This window comes from Physeter macrocephalus, chromosome 8 (genome assembly GCF_002837175.3).
Source record: "Physeter macrocephalus isolate SW-GA chromosome 8, ASM283717v5, whole genome shotgun sequence".
Classification (NCBI taxonomy): Eukaryota; Metazoa; Chordata; class Mammalia; order Artiodactyla; family Physeteridae; genus Physeter; species Physeter macrocephalus.
The window spans coordinates 60,957,584-60,969,213 of record NC_041221.1 but is presented as its reverse complement, the minus strand read 5'-3'; positions in this window follow the sequence as shown (position 1 = coordinate 60,969,213).

The window sequence follows — 11,630 nt, the reverse complement described above, 5'->3', positions numbered from 1 at the left end:
GCCCACATACCACAAAAAAAAAAAAAAAAAAAAAAATCAAAGGGAAAAAGAACACCCTGTAGAACCCACAGGCTAGAAATGGACTTATTAGATGTGGAAGACTGTGAGAAGGATCTGAGAGAGTGATTTTCCTTTCTTCCCCTTGAATTTGAGTGACTGGGTGATGTGAGGCAACTTCTGAAGCTAGACCATAAAAGATGACCCAACTCTGCCTGGTTCTCGTGAGATGCTTGTTCTTGGAGCCCAGCTGTCGTGCCGTGAGGATGCCCCAGCAGCCACATGGAGAGTTCATGTGAAGGTATTCCAGTTGATAACTCCAGCTAAACTCCCAGACAATAGTCAGCATTAACCACCAGACATGTAATCAGTGAGCCTTTAGATGATTCCAGCCCCATCTAGAGGGACTGTCCTAACATCCCCTCAGTCCTCGGCAAACCAAGACAGTTGGTCACCCTACCCTAGGTGACCCGCCCTCCTCAGAACAACTTCTGAGGATTTACGATTCTCCACCTTACATGGCCTGAAGCTTGAGGCAAAATATCTCCTTCAAAGTGAAACAATTCAGGCCTAAGCCAAACTGAGATGTGAGATTTCAGGAGATGGGAATCTCCTCCCCAGCCTCGCAATCTGACTCTTAACTTACATGGTAGATTTACTCCATAGTCCAGTTGAAGGGTGTGGAATGCTAACAGTTAAACTGCTGTCAGTCTTTTTATGCATCTGGTTGAGGACTTAGAACGTATGACTTCTAATGGTACATCCAACTCTAGAACGATAGGGTTACATGTTAATGGAAAAGAGTTGATTATTTCAACTACTGGAGGTGGTTTCTTACCTAGGACCTGGGAGGGAAACGATGAGAACAATGTGTCTCTAAAGTGAAGTGGTTTTCTTAGTCCACTCATTGTTCTTTCTCTCCTGTGCTATCTTCAGCCCGTGTCTGCAGTTTCCTCTTCAGCAGCATTTATGAGACTGAGGTGCTGCTCACCACGCAAAGAAGGCTGCCTCCCCCACATTTACACACGTTCAAGTCTCTCCTACTACTCTTAGCTCTCTATGCCTTTTCACAATTGAGCTACTTGACTTTTAAATTTTTTATTTATTTATTTATTTTAATTAATTAATTTAATTTATTTCTTTTTGGCTGCTTTGGGTCTTCATTGCTACGCACAGGCTTTCTCTAGTTGCAGCGAGCGGGGGCTACTCTTCATTGCAGTGCACGGGCTTCTCATTGCGGCAGCTTCTTTTGTTGCAGAGCACGAGGCACACAGGCTCAGTAGTTGTGGCTTGTGGGCTCAGTAGTTGTGGCTTGCAGGCTCCAGAGCGCAGGCTCAGTAGTTGTGGCGCACGGGCTTAGTTGCTCTGTGGCATGTGGGATCTTCCTGGACCAGGGCTCGAACCTGTGTCCCCTACATTGGCAGGTGGATTCTTAACCACTGAGCCACCAGGAAAGCCCCACTTCTGTTTATTTTTAACTTTTAAAATTGAAAATAGGGAATTCCCTGGCAGTCCAGTGGTGAGGACTCTGTGCTTTCACTGCCAAGGGCCTGGGTTTGATCCCTGGTCCAGGAACTAAGATCCCGCAAACCTCATGGTGCAGCCAAAAAAAAAAAACAACAGTGAATATTGCTAACACCCTAGAAGCCCCTCTCATACTCCTTCCCAATCAGTACTCCCTCCTGTATCCCCCAAAGTAATCTCTTGACTTTAACACCACAGTTGGCCTATGCCTATTTAAACTTTATGTGAAATAAATTTCATATTTTTTGGCAAGACAAGAAAAATTTAAACATAAAAATGCTACTCTGCCCTTTGGCCTCCTCACTTCCCCCACTGTGCATGGTGTGTCTGCATTATGCATCAACCAGACCTCCGCCATCAGCAGAAATACCTGCTCAACCATAAACAGCCACATTCTCCTAGCACCAACAAGACAACTCCTTAAAAGATAACATTCCTTCTTGATCTTGTAAGGGGTCACGTGACCCACCACAACGGTGCTTAGATATGGATGATGTAAACTGTCAATAATACATCATTTGATGTACAGCTCTCTGTCTCAAGACAGTTATATAACTGTGTCTTGACTTCTAACAGGCAGAATAGTTCTCAGAGCTTTCTGAGATGCTCTTCCCAGATAATAATCCTCAAATTTGGCTCGAATAAAATTTTCTCTTTTTTTCTTAGATCAACTGATTAATTTTTCATTGACACTTATGTAAACAGAATCATGCAGTATGTAATCAATGTATGACTTTTCTTGCTCATCATTATGTTTGTAAGATTCATTCATGGACTTCCCTCATGGCGCAGTGGTTAAGAATCCGCTTGCTGATGCAGGGGACATGAGTTCGAGCCCTGGTCTGGGAAGATCCCACATGTTGCAGAGCAACTAAGCTCGTGCACCATAACTGCTGAGCCCGTGCTCTAGAGCCTGCAAGCCACAACTACTGAGCCCGCGTGCCACAGCTACTGAAGCCTGCGTGCTTTAGAGCCTGTGCTCCACAACAAGAGAAGCCCGTGCACCGCAACAAAGAGTAGAAGCCCATGTGCAGCAATGAAGATCCAATGCAGCCAAAAACAAATAAACAAATAAGTAAATTTATAAAAAAAAATAGAAAGGTTCATTCATATTGCTTCATGTAGCTATTTCTGTGTAGTATTCCACAGTATGTACATACCACACTTTATTTATATATTCCATTGTTAATGGGCTTTATGTTATTTCCAGTTTTCAGATATCATAAATATGTTGTTATAAACATTCTAGTACATGACTCCTGATTAATTTTTGTTAGACATATATCTAGGAGTGGAATTACTGGGTCATAGGATTCTGTGCATGCTTAGCTTTTTAAAAAAAACTTATTTATTTATTTATTTATGGCTGTGCTGGGTCTTCGTTGCCGTGCGCGGGCTTTCTCTAGTTGCAGCGAGTGGGAGCTACTCTTTGTTGCGGTGCACGGGCTTCTCACTGCGGTGGCTTCTCTTGTTGCAGAACATGGGCTCTAGGCGCACAGGCTTCAGTAGTTGTGGCATGCGGGCCCGGTAGTTGTGGCTCACGGGATCTAGAGTGCAGGCTTAGTAGTTGCAGCCCACGGGCTTCATTGCTCCGTTCAAGTGGGATCTTCCTGGACCGGGGATTGATCCCATGTCTCCTGCATTGGCAGGTGGATTCTTAACCACTGCGCCACCAGGGAAGGCCCTGTGCATGCTTAGCTTTAATACCAAATATTTTCCATATTTATACCATTGTGCGCTCCCACTAGCAGCAGATGAGATTTCTTTGCTCCACATCCTTGTCAAAACTTAGTACTGTGAATTATTTTAATTTAAGCTATATTTAAATGTGTAGTAGTATCTCTTTAAGGTTTGAATTTGGATTTCTTTGGTTATTAATGAGTTTGAGCATATTTTTCAATGTCACTGGCCATTTGTATATCCTTTTCTGTGAAGTGACTTTTCAAGTCTCCTGGCCATTTTTTTTCATGGAGATAATTGATTTATGGGATGGTTTTTTTTTTTAACATATTTTGGATATGACCACTTTGTAGCAATATTCTCTCCCACCCTGTAGCTTGCATTTTCACTCTCTTAATGGTATCTTTTGACAATCGTTTATTTAGTCCAATTTATCAAACTCTTCCTTAATGGATAATGCTTTTAAATGCTTTTAAACATTAGAGAAATGCAAATCAAAACTACAATGAGATATCATCTCACACCGGTCAGAATGGCCATCATCAAAAAATTTAGAAACAATAAATGCTGGAGAGGGTGTGGAGAAAAGGGAACACTCTTGCACTGCTGGTGGGAATGTGAATTGGTACAGCCACTATGGAGAACAGTATGGAGGTTCCTTAAAAAACTACAAATAGAACTACCATATGACCAAGCAATCCCACTACTGGGCATATACCCTGAGAAAAATTTTTTTTTCTGAAAAAATTCAGAAAGAGTCATGTACCAAAATGTTCATTGCAGCTCTATTTACAATAGCCAGGACATGGAAGCAACCTAAGTGTCCATCATAAGATGAATGGATAAAGAAGATGTGGCACATATATACAAATGGAATATTACTTAGCCATAAAAAGAAATGAAATTGAGTTATTTGTAGTGAGGTGGATGGACCTAGAGTCTGTCGTACAGAGTGAAGTAAGTCAGAAGGAGAAAAACAAATACCGTATGCTAACACATATATATGGAATCTAAAAAAAAAAAATGGTATTGATGAACCTAATGGCTGGGCAGGGATAAAGACATAGACATATAGAATGGACTTGAGGACACAGGGGTGGGGAGGGGGAAGCTGGGGTGAAGTGAGAGTAGCAGTGACATATATACACTACTGAATGTAATAAATAAATAAATAAATAAATAAATGTTCTGTTTAGGAAACATTTCCCTGCCCAAAGTTATAATCTCCTCAGGTACTGTCTAGAAACTTTACCTTTTTGCCTTTTACATTTAGAACCAAAATCTATCTGGAATTAATTTTTGTATTATTGTGTGAAGTAGGAGTCAAGTTTTGTTTTTTCCTAACAGGGTACCCATCACTGAAAATACTGTCTTTCCTCTGCTTCTCTGCAGGGCCACCTTTTACAGAAAGCAAGTGTCCAAAAGCATATGGGTCTCTTTCTGAACTCTGTATTTCTCTATTCTTGTACTGATAACTTACTGTCTGTTACTATAACAAGTCTTGATATCAGTAAGGCAAGTGCTCCTATCTTCTTCTTCAATTGTTTTTGACTATTCTTAGCCATTTGCATTTTCATGTAAATTTTAGTATTACTTTCTCAAGTCACAAAATTCCTGTGAGATTTTGGTTGAGATTACTGTTGAACTGGAGGTCAGTTTAGGAAGAATTGACAACTTTTCAACTTTGAGTCTTTTAATCTAAGAACATGTTATATCCCTTTGTTTATTTTGCTTTTTAAAAATTTATCTCAATAATATTTCATTTGCTTGATTTACTACCACATATTTGATATTTTTGAAAGTGTAGAAAATTATGTCTTTTTAAAAACTTATTTTCTATTGGTTGCTAGGGTATAGAAATAGAATTGAGTTTTGTATATTGATTTTGTACCCTCAATTTTAATGAAATTTTATTAAATCTCATTTATCTATGGACTATATTGAATTTTTATGTTTAAAATGATATTATTTGAAATTAATCACACTTATATTGTTTCATTTCCAATCTTTATAACTTTTATTTCTTTTTCCTGGCTTTACTGCACTGACTAGTACAATATTGAGTGGAGAGCAGACATCCCTTTCTCATTCTTATCTCAGAGGGAAATCTTTGAACATTTTACTGTTAAGTATACAGTTGCTGTAGATTTTTTTGTAGATACCATGTGTCATATTATGTAAGTCCTTTTATCCCAAGTTTTTAAAGAATTTTATCATAGATATATAATGTACACAATTGCAATCAAAGGCTCTACCCACTATCACTTATTTTAAATTATTTTAAAATAGCAGTATTTATTTTTTAATTGAAATTTTGCACAGAAATCCCATATGTAGAGGAGAAAAGTTGAACTTCACTCACACTCCTCCCCCTCCCCCTCCCCTCCTCCGCCCCCTTCTTCTTCTTCTCCTTCTCCTCCTTCTTTTCCTTTTCCTTCTTCTTCTTCCACCAAGCAGCAGCTCTATAGAACCACTGCACCAAACTTGCTTTCTTCACATCATTTCCTTCCTGTCTAAAGCTCTTACATACACAATTCAGAAAGTGCAATAATAGGACTTCTCTGGTGGCACAGTGGTTAAGAATCCTCCTGCCAATGTAGGGGACACGGGTTCGAGCCCTGGTCCAGGAAGATCCCACATGCCGCGGAGCAACTAAGCCTGTGCGCCACAACTACTGAGCCCACATGCCGCAACTACTGAAGCCGGCACGTCTAGAGCCTGTGCTCCATAACAAGAGAAGCCACTGCAATAAGAAACACATGCCCCACAACAAAGGGTAGCCCCCGCTCGCCACAACTAGAGAAAGCCCACACGCAGCAATGAAGACCAAACGCAGCCCAAAATAAATAAATTTATATTAAAAAAGTGCAATAATAAATAGGTAACATCTATTGAACATTTACCCTGTGCCAGGTATATGTGTTATTAATAGTATGTACTCCTAGGAAGTACATACTATTCATACAGATAATTTCTCATTTTATAGATGAGAAGACTGAGGCTTGGAAAGTTAAGTTAGCTCAAGATCACATAACTAGCAGGTGGTGGATTTTATTCCATTATCTACTACTCTTAATGGATAAACTAATCTGTTTTCCAGTGCAGACACCTTTCATCCCTAACCAATGTAGCTAGCAATGTTTGAAATTGCCTCATGCTTTAAGTTCTAGGAACATCTGTTACGTTTGCTTTTGCCTGCACAGCAGCACATCTGGCTAAATAGGTGACAACAAGAAGTGCTGTTTGCTATTTGAAAATTTGTATCCAGGGTAACACATTCCTTCTGAAAATGTATTATGGAGGCTAAATATATTAATTATTCAGATGTCATCTCAGATGTGGTATTTGTCAAAAACGGGGAGAGCTGTTTTCCCAAAACACATCACACTCAATGATCCTAATATCAGAAGCTGTTTATGTTCGTTCTAAATTACTGCGGTGCTTCAGTTTGGGCCTTTTCTATTAAATATGCATTGCCTTAGGTGAGTTATTCATTGTGTTAAAATATCTAGGGACTGAGATACTGATTTATTTTATGTTCCAATATGTTGTACTACAGATGACATTGAACCTGGTCTTTCTTTCTTTTTTTTTTTTTTTTTTTTGGTAGAATTTCTGAAGGATTGCTTTCTCTCTCTCTCTCTCCCTCCTTTCCCTTTGCCCCCTCTTTCCCTCTCATACTTTCTTCACAAACACCAATTATTATATTTACTTCTTAGAGATTTATTCTTTGGTTGAACACATCCTAACCTGGAGGTGTATAAAGCTGCATACTTAGATGTTACACTACAATGGCATTTTTCGATTTATTTACATTTGTGACCAGACATTCCTCTCAAGACAAGACAGACAGCTCTTCCTTCTGAGCTAGAGGTATGCTGATGGAAGCCCCCCAAAGGAAATTCCATGTGACCTCATCCAGGACTCAACCCCCCTTAACATGTGTGTGTCATTCTCTCTCTATTTCCTCCCGTCTTGGGCATTCCTAGTCCTTCTTACTTTCTTCTGTTCCTCCCTCTTGCCTTTACTCAGACAAAGATTCTCTTAGTTCCTCCCACTCTCTTTCCATCCCAAGTGCAGGTCAAGGCCAAGAGAAATAAAGTCCAAAGAAAATGTATCCATTTATTTCTTGGTAGGAATGAGCAGGTGAGGAGTATATACAGAAACATTGCTTTGGGTGCAGATATATATATATATATATATATATATATATATATATACACACACATATATATATATACATTTTTTTTTGGCTGTGTTGTGTCTTCGTTGCTGCGCGCGGGCTTTCTCTAGTTGTGGTGAGCAGGGACTACTCTTCGTTGTGGTGCACGGGCTTCTCATTGAAGTGGATTCTCTTGCTGTGGAGCACGGGCTCGAGGTGCCCGGGCTTCAGTAGTTGCAGCAAATGGGCTCAGTAGTTGTGGCGCACAGTCTTAGTTGCTCCGCAACATGTGGGATCTTCCCCGACCGGGGATTAAACCTGTGTTCCCTGCATTGGCAGGCAGATTCTTAACCACTGAGCAACCAGGGAAGTCCAGGTGCAGATATTTCTAATCCAGGCCTCTATCAGTCTTTAAAACTGGATTTCTTACAGACCATTGGCCATTCAGACCTTCATCCTAGCTTTGGAACTGACTGTTATCTTTACTATTTAGATTCCTAAATGGTTGTGAATCTAATTCTTTTAATTTTCTTTCAAGGAAAATAAATTGTTGCTTTCATTAACAACTCATGTCAGAGTTTAATGGTTCTTCTACTTTCATCAGAGATAATTATTTTCATGAAACACTCAGATCTGCATTCCAAGTTTGCATACATGAGTAAGAATCAGTCTCTTTCATATATTGTCTGTCCTGGCTGCACTTGGGAATTTTTTAAAAATACTGCACAAATGCCTAGGATGCTACCAAATAAGAATTACAGGAAAAACAAGGCAGATTAATAAATTTAGAAGATTGAGGGAAGGACTCTTCTAGATACCAAAGGAAAATCAAACATGAAGCTAAGTTTCTGGGGATGGGAGGTGGATTATATATGAAGATAATGAGCTACTTAGCAAGAGGAGAAAACTATAAAACAATAGGACTGGAGAGATGGGAGAAAAAATTTCTCCTCTGTTCTCTTAGAGTCTCCAGCTGGGCCTAAGAATTAAACTGACATAAGACAGGTTAACAGGAGAAAAGCATACAAGTTTTATTAAAATTTTACATGTACATGGAAATCTTCACAAGAAAATGAAGGCCCAAAGAAGTGACCAGAGCAAAAAACTTATATACCCGTTAGAGAAAGAGACAATAAATTTGTGAAGAATTGATAAGACTAGGGGCAGTAAATTGTAGGGAAGTGACTAGGAGATACATTGGGGAAACTAGTGAAAGACAAGGATTATTTTAGTAAGTTTGTACAGGTCCAATTCAGTGTCAATTCCCAGTCTCTGGTGATAAGGATGTTCTTTTCTTCCTGCTACAGGGAGGGTACTTTTTTCATGGGAGATTTTATGGTATGTTTTTCAGTAGAAAAAGGGAGGTCAGAGAGCCCTTCCTGCATCTGTTATTTTTCAAGTGCCTTCAGTTCAAAATAATCAATATGCCAAAGTGGCATATTTTGGGGTATGTCCTTAATTCTTCTGGGCGCTGTCTGTGTGGAAGTCAGAAGATGTTCTGAATATCTATTATTCAATGTACTAAATCACCCCCAAAACTCAGTGGCTTTATACAATAGTAGTAATTTATAGTTTTTCATTGTTTTCGTGGGTCAGAAATTTGAAGTGACATGATTGAAGGGTTCTAGCTTGGGCATCTCACGAGATTGCAGTCAAAGGATGGCTGGGAATGGTGTCATTTGGAAGGCTCTTTACTCACATGCCTGATGTTGGGTTGGGAACATTCTGGGTCGGGAACAGCTGAAGCACCTTGGGCATCTGTTTCTGTCTCCATGTGATCTCTGTTCATCGTCTCTCCAGGTAGCTTCAGGGTACCAGAATATTCATGTGGTGGTTCAGGGCTCTAAAGCATGCATCTTGAGAGAGAGAACCAGGAGGAAGTATATCACCTCCTCTAACTTAACCTCAGAAGTCATGCAGCATCACTGCCAACATATCCTATTACACACATTCTATTTGTTAGAAGAAATTCATAAGGCCGGGCCATTTTTAAGCCAAGGGGAATTAGACTCCATCTTTGATGGAGGAATTATCAAAGAATTGACAGACATGTTTTAAAACTACCAGAGAGGTCTGGGTTAGAAATATGAATTTGGGAGTCATCAGCATAGAAGATGAGGAGAGAAAATTCTGTCTGGAAGTTCAAAGAAAAACAAATTGTCCACTTAATACCTCAGTTGTTGCATCTAGATCTCTAGGCTAGTTCTGGAAGGAGTAAGCATAAAACCTGAAGTCTGCTAGAGTGTGTTAACTCGAGGTGTCAACTATAAGAAAAGCAGAGAACAGAAGTCCATCATGATCTTTGGATCTATCAAGAGAAAACTACAATTTGGGCTCAAACTTAATAAACCAATTCCAACTTATGGAGAATGGCACTTAATGTTTCAGTTTGTTTTTTATTATGGAAATTTCCAAGATTATACAGAAATAGAAACAATATTGCAGTGTACTTTTTACTCAGTTTTAACAATCTTTTTTCAACTAGCACTTTTTTTTCGGCTAGAATATTTTAAAGCAAAACTCAGGCATGATATCACTTCACCCCTAAATAATCCAATGTCCACCTTAAAAATAATGATTTTTCTTAAATAACAAAAAATAATTCCTTAATGTAATCTAATACCCATTTCTTATTTAAATTTCTCTGATTGTCTACAAAATATATTTTTTACAGTTAGCTTGTACTCAAGCAATGGCCACATATTGCATTTGGGTGTTATGTCTCTCAAGTATTTTTAATCCAGAATAATGTCCCTCCCTTCGCTCCCCCACTCATTTATGCCACTGATTGGTTGAAGAAACTGGTGAGTTGTGCTGTGGGATGTTCAACAAAAGGTTTTGGATGGATGCTTCTTCATGGTGTGGTTTAACTTGTTTCTTTAGCTTCTAAATGTCCCGTATGTTGGAAGTTAGATCTAACCCCTTGATAAGGTCTTTTTGGCAAGAATACTTCATAGGTGGTACTATGCGCTTCACAATCCATCATATCAAGATGTGCATAATGTTCAATGATCCCACTTTGAAGGACAACATTGATAAGTGGGTTCCAACACTGAAAGATTGATCTCTTCATTATAAAGCTTCCTATCCACCATTTACCCATTTTTTTCTAACATCCACTGATTTTCACATTAATTATTTTATGAGAGATTGAAAAATAATGACTTTCTTTTTAAAAAAAAGTTTATGTGCTGTGGAGTTTCAGGAGAAATGTGTACTTTGATAAACATCTGAAGGGCAGGCTCTGAGTTGACTATTTATTTATTTTAAAATTTATTTATTTATTTATTTTTGGCTGCACTGGGTCTTCATTGCTGCACGTGGGCTTTTCTTTAGTTGCGGCAAGCAGAGGCTACTCCTCGTTGCAGTTTGCAGGCTTCTCATTGTGGTGGCTTCTCTTGTTGTGGAGCACGGGCTCTAGGCACGCGGGCTTCAGTAGTTGTGGCACATGGACTCAGTAGTTGTGGCTCACGGCCTCTAGAATTCAGGCTCAGTAGTTGTGGTGCACGGGCTTAGTTGCTCCGCGGCATGTGGGATCTTCCCCGACCAGGGCTTGAACCTGTGTCCCCTGCATTGGCAGGTGGATTCTTAACCACTGTGCCACCAGGGAAGTCCAGAGTTGACTATTTAGATAGAGCAGAGAGATCAATAACAATTAAACACAATCTGATTTGAAGCAATTTATTTTAAATATTTCATGTGTCTTAGAAAATAAAGCTTTTACAAAGAAAAAAATTTTATGTGGAAAATTTTAAGTATTTACAAAATTAGAAAAAATAATATAATGAATTTCCTCATACCTGTCACCTAGCTTCAATATTTGTCAACACAAGACTAATATCTATAGCTCCTCCTTCCACCATCCCAGATTATTTTATTATTTTAAAGCAAATCACAGATGTCACAGAATTTTATCTGTAAATATTTGAATATGTATCACCAAGGGTGTAGGACTCTTTTAAAAAACTTAACAATATCATTCTCCCACCTAAAAAGTTTTTAAAAGAATTCATTTACATCATCAAGTAACCAGTGTTCACATTTTATTTATCATATTACTTAAAAAAAATCATACATGGGCTTCCCTGGTGGCGCAGTGGTTGGGGGTCTGCCTGCCGATGCAGGGGACACGGGTTCGTGCCCCGGTCCGGGAGGATCCCACATGCCGCGGAGTGGCTGGGCCCGTGAGCCATGGCCGCTGAGCCTGCGCGTCCGGAGCCTGTGCTCCGCAACGGGAGAGGCCACAGCAGTGAGAGGCCCGCGTACC